This window comes from Zea mays, chromosome 4, assembly GCF_902167145.1.
Source record: "Zea mays cultivar B73 chromosome 4, Zm-B73-REFERENCE-NAM-5.0, whole genome shotgun sequence".
Classification (NCBI taxonomy): domain Eukaryota; kingdom Viridiplantae; phylum Streptophyta; class Magnoliopsida; order Poales; family Poaceae; genus Zea; species Zea mays.
This window is the reverse complement of record NC_050099.1, coordinates 122,339,203-122,355,051: the sequence shown is the minus strand read 5'-3', so window position 1 is coordinate 122,355,051 and position 15,849 is coordinate 122,339,203.

The following is a 15,849-nucleotide window of genomic DNA, read 5'->3' as shown; positions in this document are numbered from 1 at the left end:
TGGTCCCTTGTTCCGAAGGTATCTTCATGCACAGATATGCTGGATGAAGCATTGTTTCGAAGGCATTGAGCGTTCCTCGACCAATAATTGCATTGTATGGATACTCCATATCAACAATGTCAAAGACAACCTGTTCAGTTCTTGTGTTATGGTCATAGCCTAAGGTAACTGACATTGTTATCTTGCCAAGTGCCACAATCTGTCTTCCTCCAAAGCCACAAAGAGGGTGTGTTGCTTCTTGTATCTTATCTTCTGGCTCTTGCATTTGCCTGAAAGCCTTTGCAAATATGATGTCCGCTGCGTTGCCTGTGTCAACCAGGACATTATGGACCAGAAATCCATTAATGACACAAGATATAACCATTGCATCATTGTGAGGATAATCTTTGAGCTGAAGATCTTCCTAAGAGAAGGTAATTAGAATGTGAGACCACTTGGATTTGATGAAGGGTCCTTGCACCCCAACATGTTGTACCCTTCTTTGTGCTTCCTTCTTCTGCTTCTTGTTAGCTGGTTCAGAGCTTGAACCACCTGTGATTGGGAGCACCAGCTTTGTGGCCGAAGGTGCTACAATTTGGTTGTTGTGCGAAGCCATCGTCACAACTGTGGAAGCGAGTTCACTAGAGGTGGGCGCTAATATTGGTCCTTGTTCTTGGATGCTATACATCAAGAACAAAGCAACATAATTGTTAATGATTAGAGACCTTCGTCCTTCGAAATATTATTTCCCCTGGGATATAATGATCTTCAGACGAAGGTCAAGAAGGGCATACCTTCATCATTTTAATGAACAAAACGTAAATAAAGACATATGAAACACAAAGGAATATAAACAATCATCACAAATCATTAGATTATTATCCTCATTTTATAAGCATGGATAAACATCAATGATATTTCTATTACATTTATACCTTCGGCTTTATAGAAGATGGAAAAGCGAGAGTGACGCGAGAGCAATTACAATGCAGTGTGAACAGTACAGGGGTACTATTCATCTATTTATAGGCACGGGACGCAGCCCGGACAAAATTACATCTGTGTCCCTGATAACTAGTTATGATCATAATACAGACTATCAAGGGCTATGCAGTCTTTTCCTCTTTAAGTCAGTATCGTCCTTCGTCTTTAGCATCACACCAAACCGAAGCTCTTCCAATTGTAGCTTCGGCTTATATCTCCATATCACCTATCTTTGTATTGTCTTGTCGAAGGTGTTTTTGCTTAGAGGACCTTCGGCGGAGAAGAAGACCCTCAACACTTCTCTTATCATGGTAGCTCTTTTGCCTAGTCTGAGCAGTTTCTAGATCCTTCTTAATGACTTTGACTTTTTCTTCAGTCTCGATTACTAAGTCATGTCCAAAGATTTCTCTTTCCCCGGCTTGGGTCATGTCCAAAGATTTCTCTTCCCCGGCTTGGGACCAACTTAGAGGAGTTCTACATCTTCTGCCATACAAGGTTTAAAAAGGTGCCATTTTCAAGCTAGCTTGATAGCTACTGTTATAGAACTCTGCCAGAGGAAGCGACTTATCCCAATTCTTTTACCATATTGTATTACACAAGCTCTCAACATATCCTCTAGAATCTAGTTCACTCTCTTTGTCTGGCCATTAGTTTGTGGATGGAAAGTTGAACTCCTAATCAAGGTGGTGCCAAGTGATTCCTGCATTTGTTCCTAGAAACATGCCAAAATTGAGTACCCCTGTTTGAAATGATGGTTCATGGCACCCCATGCAAACATACAATCTGATCGATGTATAATTCCGCATATTTTCTTGCCCTATAGGTCATGTGGACCGATAGAAAGTGAGTGGTCTTTGTCAGTCGATCTACAATTACCCAGATGGAGTCATGGTGTTGAGAGGTATTTGGTAACCCTACAATAAAGTCCATGCTTATTTACATCCATTTCCAGGATGGTATAGAAAGCGGTTGCAAGGTGCCTGCTACTTTCAGATGACTAGCTTTGATCCTTTGATAGGTGTCACACTTGGACATGTATTTAGCAATTTCCCTCTTCATTCTAGTCCACCAATATAAGGATCACAAGTCATGATACATCTTGTAACACCCCAGGTGTTACCCAAAGCCCTAGCCAAAGGAGCACACTTGTGTCCTACTCACCCTATATGCTAGATTGGAAAGTAAAGGCACTAAAAGCCTAGAAGCATGGTTAAGCCAAGTATTGATCATCAAAAGAAAGGAACCCTAGCCTTCATACAATTGTCACTCATGAACAAAGTTCTAAAACCCTAATTCCCTCTTAAGCCATTAAACCCTAACCATGGGATTAAAGGAAAAAGAGTGGGCAAATGGCCTAATCACAAAAGGGAACCATCACCAAAGATGAAGTAGATTAGAAAATCTACAAAATGTATTGAGAGGAGTATCACAAAAAAATCCAACCAAAAACCCAAAAACAATTCACCAAGGGGGGAGCACAATAGGGCCTTTCAAAAATTTTCTAAGTCCCAAAACTCACCCTAGCCTAAAGATCAGATGTGTTCACCTTTGTGCTAGCGCCAAAACCACTTGGACCAAATAGCAAAAAGTGGCCAAATTAACCAAGGCACGTCCCTGAAAAATTTGAATTCAAACCAAGGTCGTTTGAAATGGTTTGACATCAATTTTGTCGCTGGTGAACAGTGCAGACAAACAAGACTTGGCACCCACATATCTTGTGATCTAGGGCAGATCTTCCATTGGAACTTACACAAACTAGCTAGCCCTAGGTGCCAGGAAGAGATCTTGCACAAGACATTTGGTGAGATTTGTTGGGGCGAAGGCGAAGACGCTACCCTTCGCTCGATGCCTTCGCCAATCTCGCTGCACCAACAGAGGCGAAATGACCGACGGGTTCCACCCTTCGTCCACTACACTGCAAGACGAAGGCCTACATCGAGGTCGCCCCGTCCGGCGCTCTCGTCCAACCCGGAGGCCCAGAGGGAATTCGGCCCATTGTAATAGGCCCCGCGTGGCTAAGTGTGTTACGGGCCCGATTTGTAATGGCTTTTCTGTAATGACAGCCTGTAACCCCACTTTATGGGAATATTGCGGGGATAACCTAGGCGCCTGAGGGCACATGCGTCCTTACTCCAAGACGTTAGGCACTCAGGCACCTATAAATACCCCCATACAGTGCCCTTGAGAAGCTAGATTAACAGAGCTATTGCCATCTCGAGTCGAAACCTTGTTTACGTTGCTTTCACTCTCCCGTTGGATCATCTTGCCCAGGAGAGCAAGTTCCAACAAGATTCGCACGCTTTTGAGCTCTGCAAGCACAAGAACTCGGGCAGATGAACACGACCACGTGTTCGACGCGCCCTGGCGCCAGAGCACGCCCTCGGCGCTCCGCCCACGCGCGCAGCCTTGCGCCGTGCCAACCCCACGCCCACGCCCACGCTCACGGCTATAAAAGCTACCCCGGCCTCGACCGTACAACCCCGCACGTCCCTGACCCAACTCGAGCTCAAGTTCGCCGGCGTTTAACCAGAGAACGGTGTGCCAGCGGCCGCGCAAGCCACGACCACCGTAGACCGGCCAAACCAGCTACTCCCCATCCCGTTCGACCGTTGGGTTAGCTTCTACGGACCTCAGTGAAGCTCCCAGAGCCAGGGATTGAACTTTACCTCACCGAAGATGTCAGATCGACGTCGCTAGACTTCAACCAGCCGCCGTCGCACGTAGACCGAGCTCCACAGTAAGCCATTCGTTGATTCCTTGCACCTGTAGCATCCTTAGCACCCTGTAAAACTCCTTGTGCCAATTGATTGAACCATACCACCGTGAGCAGGCCGGAGCACACGCCGCCGACGAGCCTGACCGCCTGCGCACAAGGTCAGCCCTATTCCGGCTATCACCATCGACGATCTGCACCTCGACGTGACCGCCAGGACCTCCCGGATCTAACCCCTCCCTTCACCGGACCTCCCTCACCGCCGGTAAGCCACACCGTCCTTTTCCTCTCCGCGGTTACTGTTATAAGGGGGAAGGAGCTCGGTTGGAAAGAAGGAGAAGCCAGGGGGGTTTTTGCGAAGTCAGTGACTCATAGGAATAGTTCCACTGGGGTATGGTTTAAAGAATTAGTTAAGGGAAACCCCAGGGGCCTCGGTGCAAACTAGTTTTCATTAAACCTGTTAAACATTATTCTTTTAAATGTATACAAGACTTGCAAAATTCATAACTCTAATTTTATCCAGTCAAATTTGATCAAACAAATTTTGCTAGGTTCTAAATACTATGAACTACTTAGGAAAAATATCAAACACCCTAAGTACAACAAGAATTTTTAAATTTTGATTTAAATAAGGATACTGCCCAAAACTAAATAAATAGGGAAAAATAGAAATACTTTTGGACTAAGAGTAAGAAAAATCATAGGCATGCCCAACTACTAACTACCCTGTTTAAAAATGTTGAACTCCCAGTATACTAGATTAAGAAAAGATTAACCATAAAAACTTGTTTTGGTCCAAACTTTAAGAAAATGGAAAAGGGAATTTAAAGTAGAAACCACAGAGCAACCATATTTTTGTTAGCTTACTTTAGTAACATAGTTCACTAGAAAATTTTGTTGAACCCTCTGTTAGTACAAAAGAAATGCACAGCATTTTATTTCATGAAAACAATGAAAACTTATAAAATACTAGAAAAATAACCCTAAGGAGAACCCACCCCAATCTTTGGGATAACTAATAATATGCTAGTATGAATCTAAGAAAAATATAAGTTCTGTTGTTTGACATTTTTGAAATAACAAGTTAGTTATGAGTACATTTTTGATATTAAACTTTAGAAAATCACAACTAAATAACCATTAGGTCACCTTCTGTAATTTTTGGCACAGAGACCTATTATCACCCATGAATTTTGGTGAAAATAAATTTTGGTCCAGAAACCTCACCTATATCAAAGCCATAGTACAAAGTGACTACCTACCCCTCACATTTGTTATTTTGCACAAGGATTATCTGAATTTATTCTAACCTCAAAATTTTAGAATAGACTGCAAAGATCAATGTTTACCCACTGTAATTTTTGTGACATTTTTTGAAAATTCTAAATTACCATGGTAGTTCAAGGTACTTATTAATGAGCACAATAGAAAGTAAAAAGGAAATTGTGGGAGAAATTAGTGATGTACATTTAAATCCTCCAAGAGTCCAAGCAAAACATAAAAGAGATGACTAAAAGCTTTAAGTTCACTCCAGACCCTTGGATGAGTGGATGGGACCCTTCCACACCCTCCGACAAGGAAAACCCTAGTTTACCCACTGTTTTAAGATTGTTTCACCATACGTAGCATTTACAAAATTACATGTTACTGATATGCTTATATTTTATTCATTGCATTCGATAGACTGTAATCTCACTGACGGAGAGTACATCCTCGTTCCGGAGCAAGGAGCTGCTCAGGAGGTAGTCCAGGAGCCAGCACCAGAGCCTACCATCGAGGATCTGCCTGCCCCAGCTTTGGAAGGCAAGCCCCAGTTTTATGCATAACCATTTATATATATGTTATTTTACTACACTTAATGTTTGTAGGCTTGTACTGTGCACTTAAGTGTAGGAGTTGTCTGAAACCCTAGTTGCATGAACTCAGGATTTCTTTTTGAGATGGATACTAGTATACTAGGTCGAGTAGCTGCTTTACTAATTAGGGATCTTGGTAGAAGTCGAGTGCTTTTTCTAGCACTCGCGCGAGGTCAGGAATTGGTTGTATCCATTTTGATAACGGAATGATGATGGTCTGTGGACACGGATTCATGGGGATGCGTGGTCTACGAGACGAAATTGGAATAAGGATTAACGTGCGGATACCCGTGTCAAGCATTTGAACATACTAAACACATGCTAAGAAATATGGTAAATCGGTAAGCCTAGTACCTGAGTGAACCTGCCCACAGATTGCCCTCCTCACGCGACCTGAGATGTGTTCTCCCATTCCGGTTATGGTGGGTACAAGTGCGGTCACTGCACGACGACAGTCGGGGTCAGTGAGGCATTGTACGCCAAGGCAGTGAGCCCTTTCTATTGCCAGGGAATCGATGGGAACGGTTGATGTGTGTGGGGACGAAGTGCCTCGCCAGGTCGTGTGTTTAGGTTTACATTGCAAGGTTTAAAAACTCGATTCGAATCGTCTGCTTCTCGCAGCTAATGAAACTGCTTGATCCAATATACTGCATTGAGTAATAAGTGAAAATGTGTCGATTGGCAAAAGATGTTGATTGCTAAAATGCTTGCTACCATGTATGATTAGCTAGGTACACATTTAGCCTTAAGAGAATCACACTAAAACTCGAAAAGCTAAAACTTGATTTTAGACTTAGCTAGTGCTTTTGGCAAACCAAACCCCTCAGCCAAACAGCTGCATGTCTAGAGGTAAAGGAGTAGACTCCTCACACCGGGTAAGTCTAGCTGAGTATTAGTATACTCAGCCTTGCTTGTGGCATAATTTTTTACAGGTTCTCTGGAGGATATGGTTGCTGGAGTGACTTGGTCGTCGACCTTGCCACCGGGTTGGACAGTCGAGTGGGACCCTACCTCAGCAGGGGAGGAGCATGAGGAGTGATGGGCCAGGCTTCCCCATCCCTCCATTTATTTACCATTAGTTATATTCCGCTGCATTCCGAACAATGATCAATACTTTTGCAAAACTCCAATGATGTTGTAATAATATTAAGCACTTATTTAATGTATGGTTTTATGCTTTATTGTATTTGCTCTGTGCCTCACCTTCGGGTGAGTCTGTGGTACTTGATCCTGTTAGTGGCCTTGTCAGACTAGATTTGAGGGGCTGACGTTTTATTCCTATTTAAGTGTGTTCTAGCCTCTAAGGTGGGACTTGGGCACTTAAGTTAGAATAATTCGGGCGGTTCCGCCACAGGTGGTATCGGAGCTTGTACCACCACAGAGGAATCAATAAATCATAATTACAAAACTTTTCAAAAGTAAAACTTGTTAGAAACCAATGTTGGATAGATCAGTAAGACGATAAGGATAGACCTAGAACGTGAAGCCTTAGGAAATGGTATTCATGGTTTATTGTCCTAGGTCTAGCGGTCTTGTCCTGATGATCCGTAGCAGTTTCTAGGCAAGTTTTAGTTTTTGAAAATGGTATTCATGGTTTATTGTTCTTCTCTGTGGTGGAATTTGCTCCGATACCAGCTGTGGCAGAACCACCTGAATTATTCCAGCTCAAGTGCCTAAGTCACGCCTCAGGGGTCGTAACACACTTAAATCGGAATAACCCGTCAGTCCCTCAGATCTAGTCTGATAGAGCCACTTAACCAGGATCAAATTCCACAATCTCACTCGAAGGTGAGTCACAGCAGAAATACAATAAAATAGGAAACCTCAAATTAAGTGCTGAATTATTACATAAATCGGAGTTTTTGAGTAGCAAATAAGAGTTCACGAAATAAAATGCAGCAGATAATCGATGTCGTCGGTATCGAGGAAATGGGCAAGGCCTAGCCCACTACTCCTCGTGCTCCTCTCCTGCCGGAGCAACATCCCACTCGACCGTCCAACCCGGTGGCAGGGTGGTAGGCCAAGTCACACCATCAACCATATCCTGAATCGCACCTGCAAAAATTATGCCACAAGCAAGGCTGAGTATACCAATACTCAGCTAGACTTACCCGGTGTGAGGAGTCTACTCCTCTACCTCTAGACTATGCAGCTGTTTGGCTGAGGGGTTTGGTTTGCCAAAAGCACTAGCTGTTTCTAAAATTAATTTTTAGCTTTTCAAATTCTAGCATCATTATCTTAGCTAGGTTTGCTCCTTCTAAGCATACATGGTGACAAGCATTGAGTTCAATCAACAAATTGTCTCATGTAACCTCATTTCACTTCTTACTCGATGTAGTACAAGGGGTCAAGCAGTCTCATTAGCTGCGAGAAGCAAACGATTCGAATCGAGTTTTATCCTTGCAAGGTAAACCTAAACACACGACATGTCAGGGTACTCCGACCCCACACATGTCAACCGTCCCCATCGATTCCATGTTCGCGTCTAGGCCTCACCGCCTTGGCATACAATGCTCCACTGACCCCGGCTGCCGCCGTGCAGTGACCGCACTTGTACCCACCATAGCTAGCATGGGAGACCCAGTCTCAGGTCGCATGAGGGATAAAGTCCGCGCCCGGCTTCACTGAGGTACTAGGTTTATCGGTTACCATTTTTCCCGAAGGCATCCTCCCTGGATCCAAGTTTATAGACTAACGTAGATCCCGTTATCAAGATGAATACAATCAATTCCTGACCTCGCGCGAGTGCTAGAAAAATCACTCGACTTCTACCGAGATCCTGATTAGCAAGCAGCTACTCGACCTAGCATACTAGTATTCATCTCAAAAAAGAATCCTAAGTTCATGCAACTAGAGGTTTCAAGCAACTCCTACACTTAAGTGCACATTACAATCCTACAAGCATTAAGTGTAGTAAAGTAGCATATAATAATACGGTTATGCATATAAACCGGGGCTTGCCTTCAATAGCTGGGGCTACAGGGAGATCCTCGATAGCAGCCTCGGGAGCTTGCTCCTAGTCCTCCTCTTGGACAGTTCCTTGCTCGGGGATGAGCACGTACTCTCCGTCGGCGAGATTACAATCTAATGAATGCAATGCGTAAGATATATGCATGATGTGATATGTGCTTTAGTAATTTCAACTTTTGATGGTGTATGATCTACTTGAGTTAGATAGAGTTAAACCTTACTCATGTGAGACTTTTGGGTGGTATACTTAGTAAATTGGATCAACCTTAGCTAAGTTAAGTGGTAGGTTTATTTTTGGGGTTCCACTGAATTCTTTTTAAGGTCTTTAAGGAGAATTGCCAAGAATTCAAGTTGGACTTATTGGAGTGAGGTTTATTTCTCCCTTCTTTTTCTTTATTCTCTTTAAGTTTTTGGAGTGGGTTTGAACTACAAGTCACCTTAATAAATTTCCAAGAATTCTGTAATAATTACAGTTGCTTACTACGGGTGTATAATTCTCTGTCTCAAAATTTGGGGTTCAAAAAGTGAACAGTTTTCTCTGGACAAAATTACTAAATTTTAAGGCAGAAGGGGTGATTTGAACTACAACTATCATTTAATAGTAGGAAATTCTCTAGGACTTATTTTTGTTGGCATTTAGATGCCATAACATGACTTGGTACAAATTTCTAGCCATTAATATTTAGTAGTTATTTTACTAGGATTTTCTAAAGTTTCTAGCCAAAGGGGTGCTTTCTACTACCACTATATTTGAAAAATATCAAACCACAGATTTCTGATTTTTCCTAGCTTCTATTTTGCGTAAGAGCAATCATTTTGAAGTTTGGCATCTTTTTGCTTAAGGGAAGGGGCGGTATGCAATAATTGGATTAAATGGCCATTCTTATAAAATATTGGCAATAGGTATTATTTTGCATCTTTCCAATGAGTTTGTATTTTTCTCTGGTGGCCTATCTCATTATTGACCTAGCAAAATTTTATTTGCCCATTATTGCATTATTATGTGTTATTCATGATTTATTTGGAATATGACTCATTATCATATTATATTTATTTACCCTACTTAAACTGATGGGCTGGGGTGTTTATTATTTTTGCAGTAAGGCTTTGGTGGTTATATGTCCACTGGATTTTTATATTTAATTTTGGGTCTGGTTTTATAATTCTAAAAATTGATTTCTAGTTGCAATAATGCTAAATAAGACATTTCTCTTTGAATCTGATCTGGACTAGAGGTTCCTTTTTTTCCTAGGTTCTTTGTTACTTAAGTAGACTAGGAAAAATAATTTCATCCACTGGTCATTAATTTCCAAGGCCTTTCTGATTTTCCTAAGGTTTGGGCAGAAATGGCTTTTAATAGATATCTACACTAAATTTTTCAATACTGGGGTTCTCACTATTTTTAAACAGTGCTTAAATGGGGTTTGAACATCTACAAATTTTCTTAGGTTCAGCACAGAAGCATAACAAATTTTCCTTAATTAAACAAGGTTTGGTCAGTTTTTGTATTTAATTTTAAACTCTAAACATTAGAACAGAAAGCATAGAGTTCAGTATTTTTAATTGATAGTTCATAATATTTAGAATTTAGCAAAATTGGTTTGACAACTTTTGGTTAAGTATTCATCAAGTTATGATTTTTCTAAGTTCTCTATTTATTAAAAAGATTAAACAGAAATGATTAAATGGAAAACTACTTTGCAACGGGGTCCCTGGCGGGTGTTTTAAGTTTTCCTTACAGACTAGTCCCTAGGCTACTATTCAATTGAGTCACTGACATCTCAGAAAACCCCCTGGATTCTTCTAATCCTAACCCGAGGTCCTTCCCCCAAATTAAACAGTACTCGCGGCGGAAGAAAGGGCGGAGGGGCTTACCGGCGGCGAGATTGCTCCGGTGAGGTGGCCGAGGGTGTAGGGGAGGTCCTGAGGGTCACGGCGATGTGCGGGTCGCCGTTGGGGATGGTCGGAGTCGACCAGTCCGCGTGCGCAGGCGAGGGAGCTCGTCGGCGGCGAGGAGTCCGGCCTATCCAGGGCACAATTGACCAATCAAACGGGTCAGAGAGCTTCACCAGGGATCAAGGAAGGGGTGCGCGTGAGGAATTGAAGAATGGCTCACCAGAGTGCCCAGTCCACGCGCGGGGGCGGGCGACCGAAGTCCGGTGAGGGTGATCTCGGGCTTCCGGTGAAGTTCTACCAGGTCCGAGGGCTTGGAAAGCTTCACGGGCCAATGGCGGAGCTAACCGAAGCACTGGCGCGACTTGGCCGTGACTGGAGAGAGCTGGCCACGGCGGCCGAGGCTCTGAAAGCTTGGCGGGCGGTGGCGCGGCGTGCTTGGGGCGATTTCTGGTGATCTCTGACTTGGGCAAGTCTTGAGAGCACGCGGGGATGAATGGCCGAGGCTTGGGGCAGCCTTATAGGCACGGCGCGGTGCACGGGCGGCCGTGGACCGGCGAGCGCGCGCGCAGGCATGCACTGGGAGGCGCGGGTGCGCGAACGGGCGTGAACTGGAGGTGTCAGCCACGGTCGAACACGTGTGCTCATTGCCTCTGCCCAAGTTCTAGCGCTGATTGGGTGCAAATCTTCACAAATTTGGGCAAGATCGCTGTGAAGGATTTGTTCACCTGACCTTGCTTTGTCTTTTGTGTATGGACGTCGTGCGGTTTTAGGCTAGGGACAGGGAGTTGTAGCGTCACCAAGGTGCTAGTGTCAGAATGTCTGGTCCCGAGGTCAAACTGCGCCAAAACCGTGTCAAACGAATTTGGTTTGAGTTCAAACTTTTCCAGGGTGTGTTCAAGGGAATTTGGCACAACTTTGATATTTGGATCTACTGGTTTTGAGTTTCGAAAAACAGAGAACGCAGTTGATCTTTGGAAAGAGGTCTGAAATTCAGAAATTCAGAAATCTGAATTTCTCCAAGGGTTCATGGTTCAAGGGCTGATTTGGGAATTTAAAAAAAAATTGCCAAACTCTCTTAGTATGATTTGTTAGTTATTTGATGAACTAAACTTTGTAATTTGATGATATCTAAAATTTGCATTTTCCCCCATGACTTCTCCCAATTACCCTTTATGTTTAACTTGGCTTACTTACGATTTATTAGGGTTTGAGAGTCTTTCTCTCTCAAGGTTCATAACAAGATTAAGGAGAGTTTAAGAAGATTTAATATAAACCTTTGCTCTAAATTTTCTTTTGATGTTCACCCTTTTACTAAATTTACATGTGATAATAGGTTGGATTTAGCGAAGAACCCTAGGTGACACTGGGGTGTCACATGGATGGTCTCTATTTTTAGTTATGAAGGAAATTATGTCATGTGGTACCTATTGTGAAAAGCAAGGGAATATTTGGAATCTTACGAACCTTGTGATTTAAAAATCTTTTACCATGTGCAATCCCAGGTTTCAAGGTATGATATTAAGAACCTCCTAAATTTCAGATGGCAGGAAGAGTGCACCGTGGACAGCATGAGCGCATTCCTCCACCACCGCCGCCGCCTCCTACCATGCAAGAGCTGATGGCTCAGCAGAATGAGATTCTGCGACAGCTAGCTCAGAGTTAGCCACCACCTCAGCACTATGGTGGTGGTGATCACCATCAGCGTCCCCCAGCAGCGGCCACCTATTAGAAGTTCCTCAGCACTCAGCCGCCATTGTTCACTCGGGCAGAGGACCCACTTGATGCAGATGTGTGGCTCAGGGTGGTGGAATCCAAATTCCCACTGCTTAACAGAGATTGTTCCAATGTGGCCAAGGTCTGCTTTGCCACCCAGCAGCTTCGTGGACCCGCGCGGACATGGTGGGATCACTTCCGCGCTATGCAGCCAGTTGACCACGTGGTTGAGTGGGGAGAGTTTATGGCAGATTTCAGAGGACATCACATACCGGCAGGCATCATGGATCGCAAGCTCAATGAGTTTCTAGCACTCACTCAGGGGAGCCATACAGTGTTACTGTACGCCCAAGCTTTCAATGACCTGTGTGAGTATGCAGGCTATCATGCTGACACGGATGAGAAGAAGAGGGATAGGTTCAAGAGGGGCCTCAGTACTAAGCTCCGTGACCGTCTCAACATAGTCAGGGCCAACAGCTACAATGAGTTAGTCACCATGGCCATTTCTCAGGAAGACTGCATCACAGCCCGCTAGGCAGAAAAGAAGAGGAAGACCCCTATGGCAGGACCTTCAGCTCAGCCTCAGCGCTTCAGGATTGTGTCCGACACTCAGAGTAGGGGACCTCAGCAGCAGCAAGGATGATGGGTGATCTGACCACAGTAGCAGCAGCAGGCACCCAACCGCTCTCAACCCCCCAGTTTAGAGGAACAACAACCAGCCATAGCAGCAGTACCATCAGGGCAACGACAATAGGTGTTTCACTTGTGGCAGCACCGGACATTATGCCAAGAATTGTCCCATGAACCAACAGAGGCCGGGGCAGAATTCAAATCAAAACCAAGGCAAGAGGCAGAGGGTGCAAGTGTGGCAACGCAGGCTGAACTTCACCATGTTGGCTGACATTCCAGAGGGAGCACCCGTCATGACTAGTATCTTTTCTGTTTTGAATTTTCCTGCAGTCGTTGTTTTTTATTCTGGAGCATCACACAGCTTTATCAGTGCAAAATTTAGTGCCAAGTGTCAGCTACCCTTTCACCACACCAATGGGGGCATTATGATTGCAACACCGGGAGGTAGGGTTGCCACCTATCAACTCAACCGGCAGGTGCCAATAAAACTGGGTAGTATTATATTTAGAACCACCCTCCTGATTATGGGATTGGAGAGTGTGGATATCATTCTGGGAACGGACTGGTTGTCTCGGCATCATGTTTTGATTGATGTCACAGCAAGAGCCCTTGAAATACACTCACCGATTTGCGGAGAAATCACCTTGTACCTAACTGACCAAGGTTGTACCCGTTCTTGTGCCTTCGCCCTGATAGCGTCACCCGTAGAAAGGATTCCAGTGGTCTGTGAGTACCCTGATGTTTTCCCAGATAAATTGCCAGGAATGCCACCCGATAGAGACATAGAGTTTGCAATAGAGCTGTAGCCCGGAACGTCACCCATATCCAAGAGACCCTATAGGATGCCTCCAGCAGAGTTAGCAGAACTCAAGAAGCAGTTACAAGAATTGTTGGACAAGGGATTCATTCGCCCAAGTACTTCACCATGGGGATGTCTAGCCTTGTTCATGAAAAAGAAGGATGAGAGTCTGAGATTGTGTGTTGATTACCGCCCTCTCAATGCGGTAACGATTAAAAATAAGTATCCATTGCCCCGCATTGATGTGTTGTTTGATCAGTTGGTGGGAGCCAAGGTGTTTTCCAAGATAGACCTTCGCTCTGGCTATCATCAAATCAAGATCAGGGCCAGCGATATTCCGAAGACGGCTTTCTCTACCAGATACAAAATTTATGAGTACTTGGTAATGTCATTCGGGCTGACCAATGCCCCGGTATATTTCATGTATTTGATGAATTCAGTATTTATGCTAGAACTGTACAAGTTTGTGGTGGTCTTCATTGATGATATCTTGGTCGACTCAAAGAATGAAGATGAACATGCAAAGCATTTGCACACAGTACTTCAGCGACTGCGCGATCATCGCTTATATGCTAAATTATCCAAATGTGATTTATGGCTAAGGGAGATTAAGTTCTTAGGTCACATCATTTTACAAGATGGGGTATCAGTTGATCCTGAGAAGTGCAAGAGGTGATGGATTGGAAGCCTCCTACTACCGTACGACAGATTCGGAGTTTTCTGGGATTGGCAGGGTACTATCGGCGATTCATTTCGGATTTCTCTAGGGTTGCTAAGCCAATGACGGAATTGTTGAAGAAGGGAGTAAAATTCGAATGGAGTTAGAAATGTGAGGATGCCTTCCATGCATTAAGGCAGCATCTAACAACAGCACTCGTGTTAGCACAGCCTAACAACACTAAATCTTTTGATGTATACTGCGATGCTTCAGGCACTGGACTAGGTTGTGTTTTGATGCAAGACAACAAAGTTATTGCCTACGCATCCAGAGCACTCAGGCCTCATGAGCAAAATTACCCCACACATGATATGGAATTACCCGCAGTAGTTCATGCTCTGAAGATATGGAGACATTATCTAATGGGAGCTCATTGTAACATCTATACTGACCACAAGAGTCTCAAGTATATTTTCACCCAGGCTGATATTAATATGAGGCAGAGGAGGTGGTTAGAATTGATCAAGGATTATGATTTGGAAGTGCATTACCATCCTGACAAGGCCAATGTTGTGGCAGATGCCTTAAGTCGAAAAGTCCAGTGTAACTGTGTAACTATGGACTCTAAGGTCACCACTCTGTGTGACGAGTTGCGTAAGCTGAACATGGAAGTTATTTCCCTAGGTACCTTGAATTATATCTCAGTGGAGCCAACTCTACAAGAGCAGATAGTCCTGGCACAGATTGGTGACAAAGGGGTTCAAGTCATTAAGGAGATGCTCGAACAAAAGGTGGATAAGTACAAATGCTTTCATTAGGACAGCAACGGAGTTCTCTAGTTTGAAGACCGATTGGTTGTTCCTAAAAGTCCAGAACTCAGGAAGAAAATATTGGACGAAGCTCATCTCTCCAAATTTTCCATGCACCCCGGCAGTAACAAGATGTATCATGACCTCAGATCCTTGTATTGGTGGACCAGGATGAAGAGGGAAATATCTAAGTATGTATCTGAGTGCGACACTTGCCAAAGAATCAAGGCTAGTCATTTGAAGGTAGCAGGTACCCTACAGCCTCTTCCCATTCCTTCTTGGAAGTGGGAGGACATTTGCATGGATTTCGTTGTGGGATGGCCAAATACCTCTCGGCACCACGATTCTATTTGGGTCATTGTGGATAGGTTAACCAAGACAGCTCATTTCATGCCAGTCCATACCACCCACAAGGCAGAGAAATATGCAGAGATCTATATTGACCAAATAGTGCGTTTGCATGGAATTCCGAAGACTATTGTGTCTAATAGAGGAGCACTGTTTGTGGCACGTTTTTGGGGGCAACTCCAAAAGTCACTTGGAACCCTGTGATTAGAAGCTCAGCATACCATCCTTAAACAGATGGTCAGACAGAAAGGGTAAATTGGTCACAAGCTGGAGAAAGGGAAGTATTTGTACCTGACCTAGTACTTGAAGCCGAGGAGAAAGTCAGAGTCATTAAGAAGAACTTGGAAGCTGCTCAGGCTAGGCAGAAGAGCTATTATGACAAGAGAAGGAAGCCTCTACAATTCGAAGTGGGAGATCATGTATATCTTAAGGTGTCACCCACAAAGGGTGTTTAGAGATTTGGGATCAAGGGCAAGTTAGCTCCTCGCTATATT